This window comes from Lissotriton vulgaris, chromosome 10 (genome assembly GCF_964263255.1).
Source record: "Lissotriton vulgaris chromosome 10, aLisVul1.2, whole genome shotgun sequence".
NCBI classification, from domain to species: Eukaryota; Metazoa; Chordata; class Amphibia; order Caudata; family Salamandridae; genus Lissotriton; species Lissotriton vulgaris.
This window is the reverse complement of record NC_141698.1, coordinates 860273246-860285248: the sequence shown is the minus strand read 5'-3', so window position 1 is coordinate 860285248 and position 12003 is coordinate 860273246. Positions and strand designations below refer to the sequence as shown.

General features: G+C 52.5%; 1 protein-coding gene across 1 annotated transcript in view; it reads left to right on the top strand.

Annotated features, from left to right (window-relative positions):
• Window positions 1-12003, top strand: part of FAM171A1 (family with sequence similarity 171 member A1) — a 300197-nt gene that overhangs the window by 65689 nt on the left and 222505 nt on the right. The window lies entirely within an intron of this gene.

Here is a 12003-nt window from a genome sequence, read left to right as displayed (position 1 = left end):
TATGGCATGATGAGGCCTGTCATTGTATTGTATGGAATGGTATGACGGGTCACTCTATGGTATGATATGGCCTGCCATTGTACAGTATAGCTTAAAATGGACTAACATGGTATGCTATGGTGTGGCCTGTGATTGTATATTATGATATGATGTAGGCTGTTATTGTTTTAGTTTGGTGTGCACATATGTCATTGAATTAATATTGAAGTGAAGGGACTAAAGCGCATCTGCTCTGCTCTGCACATGTGCATACCGGCAAAAGCTGTATAACAACTGCGATTGAAAAGTAACATTAACCCCTTGCTTGCGGCCGCGATTCTGCACCTGTGCGGCAAAATCGTGAGTGGGCGGGTTTATGCCACCCCCCAGCCGTCATCAGCACACGAGCGCCGTAGTGCATGACGGATGGGGGCCGTCTTCAGCATGCAAGGGGTTAACTGAAGGGGTGGAGAAAGGGGTAGAAAGTTATAGGCAGTGATTTCTTTTGTTACTATCTAAAAATGAAAACATAGCCGTGGGTTATACAAAAACAAATGCATCTTAATACAGTTTCCAGCTGCAGGGTGTGGCGCCTCTGACGCCAGTGCAGGAATTAAAAGCGCGACATGTGTTTGCTTACAAGATTTTTTACTATAAAATCGCAGGCTGTTTTAGGAAGGCATTATTCACCATACGGAAAGGAAAGTTGTGGCAGCTGGGCTCACCTGTGTAATGAACTGTAGAGGACAAGGGGAAGGAGTTGTAAAGCACTCTCGGCTGATTCCCAGCGGGTGTGTGTCGAATCTAAAGAAGGTGAAACGAAAATCCTCCGAAAGCTCTGTAGCCAGACCGCAAAACTGAAACCAGCTGGTGCTGGCCAATATAAACAAAATAACAAAGTGACGATGAAACCAACTAACTAGAATTAATAGACATGCTTTTTAAGTGTGTGTGTGTGTGCGTTTTAAAAAAATATATATATATTTATTTCCCCCTCAAGTAACCGGATCACACAAGCAACAGCGTAGGCTTTCTCAGGTGATACTTAATTTTTTTTTTTTTTAAATCAATCAGTCAAGGAATTTGTAAAGCGCACTACTTGCCCGTGAGGGTCTCAAGGCGCTGGTGGTAGGGGGGTGGGGGGTGCTGCTATTGATCGAAGAGCCAGGTCTTGAGGAGCCTTCTGAAGGTGAGCAGGTCTTGGGCCTGCCGCAGATGTTTGGGGAGGGTGTTCCCTGTCTTGGCGGCGAGGAAGGAGAAGGATCTGCCACCAGAGGTTGTTCGTTGGATGCGTGGGACGGCGGCAAGGGCGAGGCTGGTGGAGCGGAGCTGGCGGGCGGGGGTGTAGAAGTTGAGTCTGTTGTTCAGGTATGCTGGTCCGGTGTTGTGGAGAGCTTTGTGTGCGTGGGTGAGGAGCTTGAAGGTGATCCTCTTGTTGACGGGGAGCCAGTGCAGGTCTCTTAGGTGGGGGGTAAAGTGGCTGCAGCGGGGGACGTTGAGGATCAGTCGGGCGGAGGCGTTTTTGATGCATTGTAGTCGCAGGTTTTTGGACGGGTTTCCTGCATAGAGGGCGTTGCCGTAGTCCAGCCTGCTGCTGACGAGGACTTGGGTCACCATTTTTAGGTCGAGTAATTTTAATTACTTGAAACCTATTACATCTAAACCAAAGTCTCTTGAACCAGCCGGATTTCCTACAATGCAAGTTGTGCAGTGGAGCATGAAGCTTCCCCAGGTGCGCGCTTGGCCTCGCACACCACCATCAAAGGCTTCTGCTCCCCCTCACTCACACCCCATCCCCATATGCTCCTTTCCTCCCTCCCACTCGCTGGCTCCCCCCCCCCCCCCAGGCTCTTGAAGCGCGACGCTTCACCAGCGCTTCCCTCCCACTCGCTCACTCCCCTTCTCCCCTGCCCCCCATCCGACTTGTCTTTTTTTGTGATCGCGATCACTGAAATCCAAAACTTTTATCTGACCAAATGAGCTGCCACATTTCTTCCCATCATCCTTTTGCCGTGTTTACTGCTTGCATAGATAATAACCGTAGTTGCTCTGACTGCTGTTGACGCATGGGAAACACGTATACTAATAACCTACAAACCCGAGCTGCCACTGCCACTTGACCTTAGTATTTAAGACTGGCGAAGGCCCACAGATGGCTATAGCGTGTCACTGCCTTCTGGGAAATAAAGTTCAACCGCCGTTGAATCAGAAGGCTGAACACTCAATATAAAACTAACAGTGCCAGAAGGAACAGTGGTAACTGCAACCGAAAGTTGTTTTCAGCCATTGGTGGTGACGTCATGCGCAATGCACTGTGGGAAACATGGTTTTTATCTCTATTGCCACTGTCTGTTGAAACTCAAAAGGACTGCATCACCCAGCACCCTTACCGCTACTGAATCAGCGCCAGTGCCCTGGCTGCGTGCGTCGTTTACTTCACATTTTGTACGCAGCAGTCTCGTTGGTCGTAGGTAAGTGGATGTCTGTACTCCTGGGGGGCTCGCACTTCAAGGAGCACGCGGCTTACTCTCAGTTCCCATGGTATTCACTTCTCTCTCCCTAGCTGTATGTGTCCTTTCCACTCTCACTATATGGCCTTCTTGAAGCCTCGCTTCGCTTACCTCTCACTGTCAGTCTCTCTCTCTCCACCTTGTCCCGCTTTCTCCAGTGTCGTCCTCATAAGTCTCTCACTCGTCCTCCCTCTTCAGCCCAGCATCCATCCTCTGTCTCTTCCTTTTGTGTTCACCCCTCCTCACCCCCATCTCCACTCTGTCTGTCTGCTTCTCGCTCGCAGATTCTCTTCCTTTCACGCTCTCTCACTCTCATCCTCCCCTTCCTCCCGGTCTCTCCACTTCCTTCCCCTCCTCACCAACATCTACCCAACATCCCCGCCAGCTCTTTCTTCCTCCACGAATAGTAAAAATATGCCAGCGAAAAATACCGGTATAGAAAAAAGGAGGGAAATTCTCAAAATAACTATAAATCGGGAAGGAAATTAAAATTACATTACGTAATTCTTTAGAAATATTGCCGAGGCCACAGCTCCCACCAGGGCGCATAGTGTCTCTCTCTCTCGCTCTTTCCCTCCCGCTCTTTCCCTCCCGCTCTTTCCCTCCCGCTCTTTCCCTCCCGCTCTTTCCCTCCCGCTCTTTCCCTCCCTCTCTTTCCCTCCCTCTCTTTCCCTCCCTCTCTTTCCCTCCCTTATCTCTCATCTGTTGATCGTCCTCCCACACACACAACCCCCCACACACAACCCCCACACACACCCCCCCACACACAACCCCCCACACACAACCCCCCCACACACAACCCCCCACACACAACCCCCCACACACACCCACCCACACACACCCCCCACACACACCCACCCACACACAACCCCCCACACACAACCCCCCACACACAACCCCCCACACACAACCCCCCACACACAACCCCCCACACACAACCCCCCACACACAACCCCCCACACACAACCCCCCACACACAACCCCCCACACACAACCCCCCACACACAACCCCCCACACACAACCCTCCACACACAACCCCCCACACACAACCCCACAGACACACTCACACCCCACAGACAGACACACACACACACACAACCCCACAGACACACACACACACACACAACCCCACAGACACACACACACACACACAACCCCACAGACACACACACAACCCCACAGACACACACACTCACCCCCACGCCCCTCCACACACACCCCCACATCCCTCCACATCCCTCCACACCCCTCCACACCCCTCCACACACCCCCCACACCCCTCCACACACCCCCCACACACACGCCTCCCACACACACAACCCCCCAAACACACAACCATCTATCGATCTATCTATTGCCCTCACGCTATCTATCGCCCTCCCTATATCTATCTATCTATCTATCGCCCTCACTCTGTCTGTCTGTCTATCTATCTATCTATCTATCTATCTATCTATCTATCTATCTATCTATCTATCTATCTATCTATCGCCCTCAGTCTGTCTATTTATCGCCCTCACTCTGTCTATCTATCGCCCTCACTCTGTCTATCTATCGCCCTCACTCTGTCTATCTATCGCCCTCACTCTGTCTATCTATCGCCCTCACTCTGTCTATCTATCGCCCTCACTCTGTCTATCTATCGCCCTCCCTCTATCTATCGCCCCCCCTCTATCTATTGCCCCCCCTCTATCTATCTATCGCCCCCCCCTCTATCTATTGCATCCTCACAGCATCACTCGGGGGCACCACAACATTGCTCGGGGGCACCACAACATTGCTCGGGGGCACCACATCATCGCTCGGGGGCACCAAAACATCACTATGCACTACCACAGCATCACTGAACGCCACAGCATCACTCGTTGCCACCACAGCATCAATCTGTGCAACCATTCAACAACTGGTTCAAATATCTTTTCTCAATGTTTCAAGCTTTATTACAAATGTCACAAAAAGATTTTAATGTTTCACTTCTGTTCTTGGATTTTCGTCACAATAAAATACACTGAACATAATCTTCACAAAAGTTATTTACAAAAGTTAAAGCTATTGCCATTATAAATTACAATAACTTTATTTATTTAAGTATTAATTTTTTTTTTAAAAAGCCATTGTTATTTATAATATCAATACATCTAAGTCCCGTAAATACAACACATATTGCATTACAAATGCTATAGGTGTCACATTTGCGAAAGTTAAAACTAGTGGCATTGTATATGACAAAGCTATTCATTTTGCTATTTTCAAGACCAACACATAAATAAAATATTTGTCATTTACAATACCAATAGCTCAAACTTTCCTAATGCGAGACTTATTGCATTGCAAATGCTTGTCTGGTTTCAGTCGGGATCCACTTGTAGATCGTGCGAAGCATGCAGAGGGTTTTGTAGCAGGAGGAGGAGATGGCGTTCACCTACTTTGACATGGAGAGGGAGGAGTCGAGGATGAATCCTAGGTTGCGTGCGTGGTCCGTGGGTGTTGGAGCTGTTCCCAGTGCGGTTGGCCACCAGGACTCGCCCCATGCAGAGGGGGTGGGGCCGAGGATGAGGACTTCTGTCTCGTCAGAGTTCAGTGTCAGTTGGCTTTTCCTTATCCATTCGGCGAGGGCCCTCATTCACTCGTGGAGGTTGGTTTTGGTGGTGTGTGGGTCCTTGGTGAGGGAGAGGATGAGCTGGGTGTCGTCGGCGTAGGAGATGTTCAGGTCGTGCTGGCGTGCCACTTGTGCAAGGGGGGCCATGTAGACGTTGAACAGGGTCAGGCTGAGGGATGAGCCCTGGGGTACGCTGCAGATGATGTCAGTGGCTTCCGATCGGAATGGTGGGAGGCGGACTTGCTGGGTTCTGCCGGAGAAGAAGGACATGGTCCAGTCCAGGGCCTTCTTCTGGATTGGAGGCGTGTTCTTTGTGTGCGGTGGCAAACCGTGTTGAAGGCTGTCTAGTTGGTGCCTGATGTAGTCTGTGGCGCCGATGAGGGGTGTCTCGGTGCTGTGATTTCGTCTGAATCCAGACTGGGATGGATCTAGGATGTTGTTGTCCTCGAGGTGGCGGGTCAGCTGTATGTTGGCGATTTTCTCGATGACCTTTGCCGGGAAGGGGAGCAGGGAGATGGGCCGGAAGTTCTTGAGGTCTTTGGAGTCCGCCTTGGGCTTCTTGAGGAGGGCGTTGATTTCGTCGCGCTTTAATCTTTCCGGGAATGTCGCTGTGTTGAAGGAGAGGTTAATGACCTTCCGTAGTTGGAGTGCGATGGTAGCGTCAGCTTTGTTGAAAACGTGGTGTGGGCAGGGGTCTGATGGACATCCTGAGTGGATGGAGTTCATAACCTTGCGTGTCTCGTCGTCGTTGATGTGGGACCAGAGGTCAGCTGGTTGGTGCAGGTGGTGTTCGGGGTGGGGTCTGTTGCGGTCGGGGCGGTTGAGGTGTTGAAGCTGTTGTGGATGTCGGCGATCTTGCGATGGAAGAAGGTGGCCAGTGAGTTGCACAGATCTTGTGAGGGCGGGATGTCGTTGGTGCTGGAGCTGGGGTTGGAGAGTTCCTTTACTCTGTTGAAAAGCTCTTTGCTGTTGTGTGCGTTGTTGTCCAGGCAGGCTTTGAAGGAAGATCTCCTGGCTGTTCTGATGAGGTGTTGGTGTCTGCGGATGGCGTCCGTGTGGGCTGTGCGGTCGTGGAGCCATTTCTTCTCCAGTTTCCGGCATGTGCATTTGGAAGTTAGGAGTTCTTCGGTCAACCAGGCGGCTTTCTTGCTGGAGTGGTTGATGGGTTTCTTGAGCGGGGCGAGGGTGTAGGCACAGTCGTCGATCCACTGTCTGAAGTTTTTCGGGCGGCGGTGTCTGTGTTGGTGGGGTCGGAGGGTGGGTTCTGGGTGAGGGTGGAGGTCAGCTGGTCTTTGGTGACTTTGCTCCAGCAGCGGCGAGACAGCTGTTGTGTGTGGTGGTGCGTGGTTGGTTTCTTGAAGGTGAGGTGGATGCAGCTGTGTCAGACCAGTGGAGTTCGGTGGTGTGGTTGAAGGTGATGTGGGTGCTTGTGGAGAAGACTGGGTCGAGCGTGTGGCCGGCGGCGTGGGTTGGTTCGGTGATGAGTTGTCGGAGGTCGAGGTTGTCGATCAGGGTGGCGGAGTTGGCGTCGTTGTTGTTCTCGAGGTGGAAGTTCAGGTCCTCGAGGAAGATGTAGTCCATCGAGGCGAGAGCGTGGGTGCTGGCGAGGTCAGCGGTGGAGTCTCTAAAGAGGGTCCGGGGTCCGGGCAGTCTGTAGATGAGTGTTCCTCTGAGGGTGGTGTTGGGGGCAGTGTGGATCCGGAAGTAAAGGTGTTCGGCGGAGTGGATGGAGTCGTCTGCGACGGTGTGGACCTGGGGGGTGGGCTTGTGGATGATGGCTATTCCTCCTCCGATTCCGTTGGTGTGGTCTCTGCGGGAGATCGTTTAGCCGTCCGGGATGGCTATGGCGATGTCGGGTGCCGAGGAGTCGTTCCACCAGGTTTTGGTCAAGAAGGCAACGTCTGGGGCAGAGGTTTCGAGCAGGTCCCAGAACTCGACGGCGTGTATGCGTGCTGAGCGGGTGTTGAGGAGTATGCAGTGGAGGTGGTTTGGTCTGGTCCTTGGCGATTTGGTGGTTCTGTCGCAAGTGAAGTTACAAGTTTGGCAGGAGAAGGGTGCGTTTCGGGGTGACCTGGAATCAGTGATAGTCTCGACAGGTGTTGAGAGCGTAGAGGGTGTTGGCGTCGTATTGGAGTCTGGCGTAATTGTGGGTGCGGGGTCCAGGGGTTCTGGCGCAGGGCGCGGTCCAGGCACGGACGGGCGCAGATGGGCTTGCCTTTGGCGTGCCAGCGGTGTGCCTGCTGAACACGGCCGCCATTTAAGGCGGGGAGGGAGGAGCAGCTGGGAGGCGGGAGCGGGGCGGTGAGGGGGCGCGCCCATGGGGGTCCGCGGCAGGAAGCGAGGGTACCGAAGCAAGAGGGGGGGGCTGGTGAGGGGGGCGCAACAGCAGAACAATAGGCTTAGAAAGTAGAGCACGCAGGGAAAGTACAGGTGCAGACACACCGATACTCCCACGGCGAGCCGGGCAGAGAAGTAGCGAGCACCAGCTCAGAGCGGCAGCAGCGGCAGCAGCGGAGCGCTCACACACGGGTGGAGCTGTCCGGCACATTCAACGTAAGGACTTTAAGCTCTACAGGTGGCATTTAATCGGTCAAGAACAAAGGAAGGCAAATAAGGTCCGTCCGCAGGCGGATGGAGCGGGCCTTGAACATCTCGCCGACTTAGTGGACACAGATCGGAGCCCAGACACGACCCCAGACACCTCGTGGACTTGGAACACCCCAACCCTCGTCACCCCAAAAAAGGAAAGAAACCCCCCCCCCCCCCAAGAAGAAGCCAAACGAGCACTGTCTCAATGTCCATTATCCCATGATAATTGGAAGAAAAACTGAGTAGGGAAATTCAACGAACTCCAAGCAGACCCCCACTCACGACCCAAAACAAAATGGCAAACAAACAGTCTGCCCTAGAAGAACAAGAAAGTCAGCAAGTTGGAGATGAATTCCTGTCCGATGCGGCCGCCTCTACCGCGGCCCACCAACCCTCCACGATCTCTGCCACAGGGGGTTTCTTTACCCATTGCCACCTGCGTTGTAGCCGCCACTGGGGCCTAGAAGCATCCCCTCCTCCTCCTCAGCAGGTAGATCAATGCCCAGCAGCCGGCACGCTTCTGACACTGAGCGCAGTTGGTAGAGCTCATTGTCCAGTTTAAATACCAGGCGGAACTGGTAGCCCCAGCTGTAAGAAATGCCGCCCTGTTGCAGGTGAGTCGTGACCGGCTTAAAAGTTATGCGCTTCTGCAACGTAAGAGCCGACAGGTCTTGAAACCGGACCGGCGATTGGCCCTGGAAGGACAGTGGGTGCATCTGTCTGACTTTCTGGAGGATCTCTTCTTTAGTATGAAAATCTTGCTCACAGACCAATATGTCCGCCGGCGGCGCCGGAAGGGCCCGCGGGGGCCCCACCCGGTGAGCCTTTCAAGGCATAGCACCGACTCCTGCGGCCGACCCATAATGTGATTGAAAAGTTCTCTTATGAAACGGAACAGGTCCTTCGTCTCATCTGTCAGCTGCACATTCCGAACTCTGACATTGTGTCGTCGGGAATGGTTCTCTAAATCCTCAAGGTGAGTCTGAAGATCCACCTGCTGGTCATGGACCCGTATAAGTTCTTGTTGTAGGAACGCTATTTCAGTGTCCTTGTCGTCGCTCTTGCGCTCAAGTTCAGGTACCCGTTTGCCAGTTCCATCCACATCTCTGCGGACTTCCCTAATTTCTCCTGCGAACTCTTCTTTCAGGGTGTGGATATCTTCTCGCAAGATCGTGAACAGCGACTCAAGGAAGGCTTTAGTGATGGGGGGCCGATCCCTTATACTGCGCCGAGGGACCAGGTGTCGAGGTGGAGGTCATGGCATTGGGCTTCTGGCTCGCCTGGACCTTAGCGAATAAGTCCTTCACTGTTTTGTCTCTGCGCACTCTGGAGGTGGACATCTCCTACTCCAAGTACAACCCCCACTCCCTGGCCAGGGGCACCTCCGGCTCGCTCCGTCACAACAAGTCCAGGGAAACCTTTTGACTACTGGTGGGCCAAGACCAAGCTATCCGGCCGCCGCCGACGCCTGTCGGGGGTTGACTCTTTCAATCGCAGCTGAAGCACGTGCTCCCTCCCTCAGAGCTTGGAGATGGCCAGAATAAACCTCTCATGGCAGGTCTTCCCGACACCAGCGTACAGCTTTTCTCAGGCGCCCTGTCCCCGATGATCGCCACTCGTGGGCCAAATTGAGCCACTACACAAAGCTGCAACACGCTGCACCCAGAGGGTCTCCCCGTGGTGGACCACAAACCAGCTGAGGCCCCTTGTGCAATATTGAGACCCAGACACCCTCGAGGGCCAGCCCAATCCTAACCGGGCCAAGTAGCACAGCACTGCCCCCAAAATCCAGAGTCTCACCCCAGGTCCGTAGAAAGCATTTGATCAAGTGCCCCGCTCAGGCCAACGTGGGTCCAGAGAGGCCGACCAATCACCCTCTTACCGGCTACGGCTCCACACCTCCAGGTCGGGGGGCCCCTCACTCGTTTGAAGCCCCGTAGATGGTGGGCCCAAGTTGTCCAATCGCGTCACTGCTGGTCCATGGGGGCTATTGTCAATGTGCCAGCTGAGCCTGTTCACCTTCACCAGTTCCCCCGGGGCCCTCGTAACACCGCCGCAGTTGCCCCCCACCAGGGCCTGTAATCTAGGCCGTCCAGGGATCCAAAATGGCGGTCCAGTACCGCTCCCGCAGCAACTTAGCGGATGTGCCTTCCTTGCCGTGCCCGCTTCTCTGACAGCTGCCTCACCCCGCTCTACGTGGGGGAAGGCCGCTGTCCCGGCCCCCAGGTGCTCACAGCAGCAGCAGGCTGGGTGGTCACACGTATCAGACACGGCACTCTGCCGTGCTCTGCCATTTGGCGGCTCAGACCCTCACCTCCGTCACCTCGCTTGCGCGGAGGACAGCCGAGCCAGGCAGTCCACCTCCCGCCGCCGCAAAGCTGCCTGCCGGTCCCAGGGTCTCCGGCATGCTCCTCCTGCACAGTCTCTGGACCAAGAAGGCCCCGTCCCCACAAGATGGCAGCTCATTCTGTAGCTTCGGCTCCACCACAGGCCCCAGGCAATGGGGGTCGTCGGACACCAGCCCTCCGGGCCCACACCGCAGGCGTCCGCTCTCCGGTCTGCTCTCCGCCATCTCCCGGGCTGCCCAGACCACCTCGCCGGTATACATGAGTACCGCTATTGGGTTCAGCGCCCACACTTCTCTCCGCTGACGGAACCGCTGCTCTGGCCCACCGCAGGCCGCTGACCCCGAACCGCACCACCACCGCTCACTCCGGCTCGGCAAGCGGTCCACAGGGGCCCGGGCAGTTCCGCCACCCACACACGGGCCGACTGGTGCTAAAACGACCCGAGGGTCGGTGCTAGAAAGGACAGTCGGTGGGAGCTTCGGAGTCGTCCGACCGCTCACACCGCCATCTTGGTCACGCCCCCCCAGCAACGCTTTAAACAAGAATCCCATAATAGTAAATTAATCATGCAAAAGCACATGTTTCATTTTGGGTTTTTATACAGTTTTTACTCCCTTGTGCTGCATACTGCAGAATAGCTTCAGCGCATACCACCATCTATATTATTTTTACTTTGAGATAGCATTAGTAATGAGCCAGTTGATATAAATACTGTTAATGTAATGAGATCATCCCATTACATCAACCAGAGCACAAGTCCCCACCCAACCTAAAGAAAATAAAAAAAATCCCCTGCAGCCCAGAGACCATTCGAAATAAAGTCAGTAAAATCTTTCTCGTTGCTGCAGGAAAAGTTGCATATAGATGAAGCAGTGATTTTTCCATACTTTTGTTCTGCAGACGTTTTGTGGACAATACAGCTTGGCCTCAACTGTTGGTGTCCTTTGAAGATTTTACATTCGCAAACTCTTTGAGTTGTATATTAGCCTATTTAGTGGTAGGTTTCCCCTGGTGTGGTTTGATCCGGCAAATTATCCATAATGTTAAAAAAGCAATTGGGAAATGGGAGAAAGTTTGGCAGCGGTGGGAAGAGTACAGGGGTAAATGGGGGGGGGGTACCTGACTGCTAGAAGGGGAGGGGTGGTAGATGGGAGGGGTAACATGAAGGAGGATCCACTTACAGTATAGTTTGTTCCCAAATATCCATATTTCTAAGGTGCTGAAGGATGATGAGACATATGTATTTTTAACCATTGCTTGTGTAAAATGTATATCAATACTGACATATGTTTAATAAAAAAGTGATTTTTTTTAAAGCAATTGTGCTCCTTTGAGGAGTAAGGTGGCTACTTACAATCTACTAACTGCCTGTCCTGATTTACTAAATTTATTTAACCTTTTTCTTAGCTCTCCCCTCCGTAGGTGCATGAAGTGTGTTTTAAAAATCTGCTGAGTGATTGTCACCTAAGTCTTGAGCACTTGGTGTATCAGTCCTGCAAACAAGAATTGATGGGATATTGCTCGAGATATCCTGGTATCATTCAAAAAGCTTTGCCTCCTATGCTTAGATGCTATGTTTTTGCTAGATACCAAAGCACAACCCTCGGCAGGCAGAACTTGCCATTTTAGCTTTGTAGTTCTTAACAATTCCTCTCCAAGGAGATCCCACTTACGGCTTAAATGTTCAACGACTATTTTGTATCGGTCTTGCTATGAAGATCGTTGTGAGAATCCCGATCAACTGATCAGGATTGTTCTTTCCTCTTGTGACTTAGTTTTTCATGCAACCAAAACCGTGATCCTAGATTTTCTGTCCATATTTCACCATATCGAATGACCCTAAAGCAATATTTTCGATACGCAAGAAGTGTTTCAAGTACTGCCATAGTCATTCAGAATGCAGTGGTCAAGATCTGCTACAGGTATATTGTGTATCGCTTAAACCATAATAAGGAATTTAAACAATGTATAAACTAA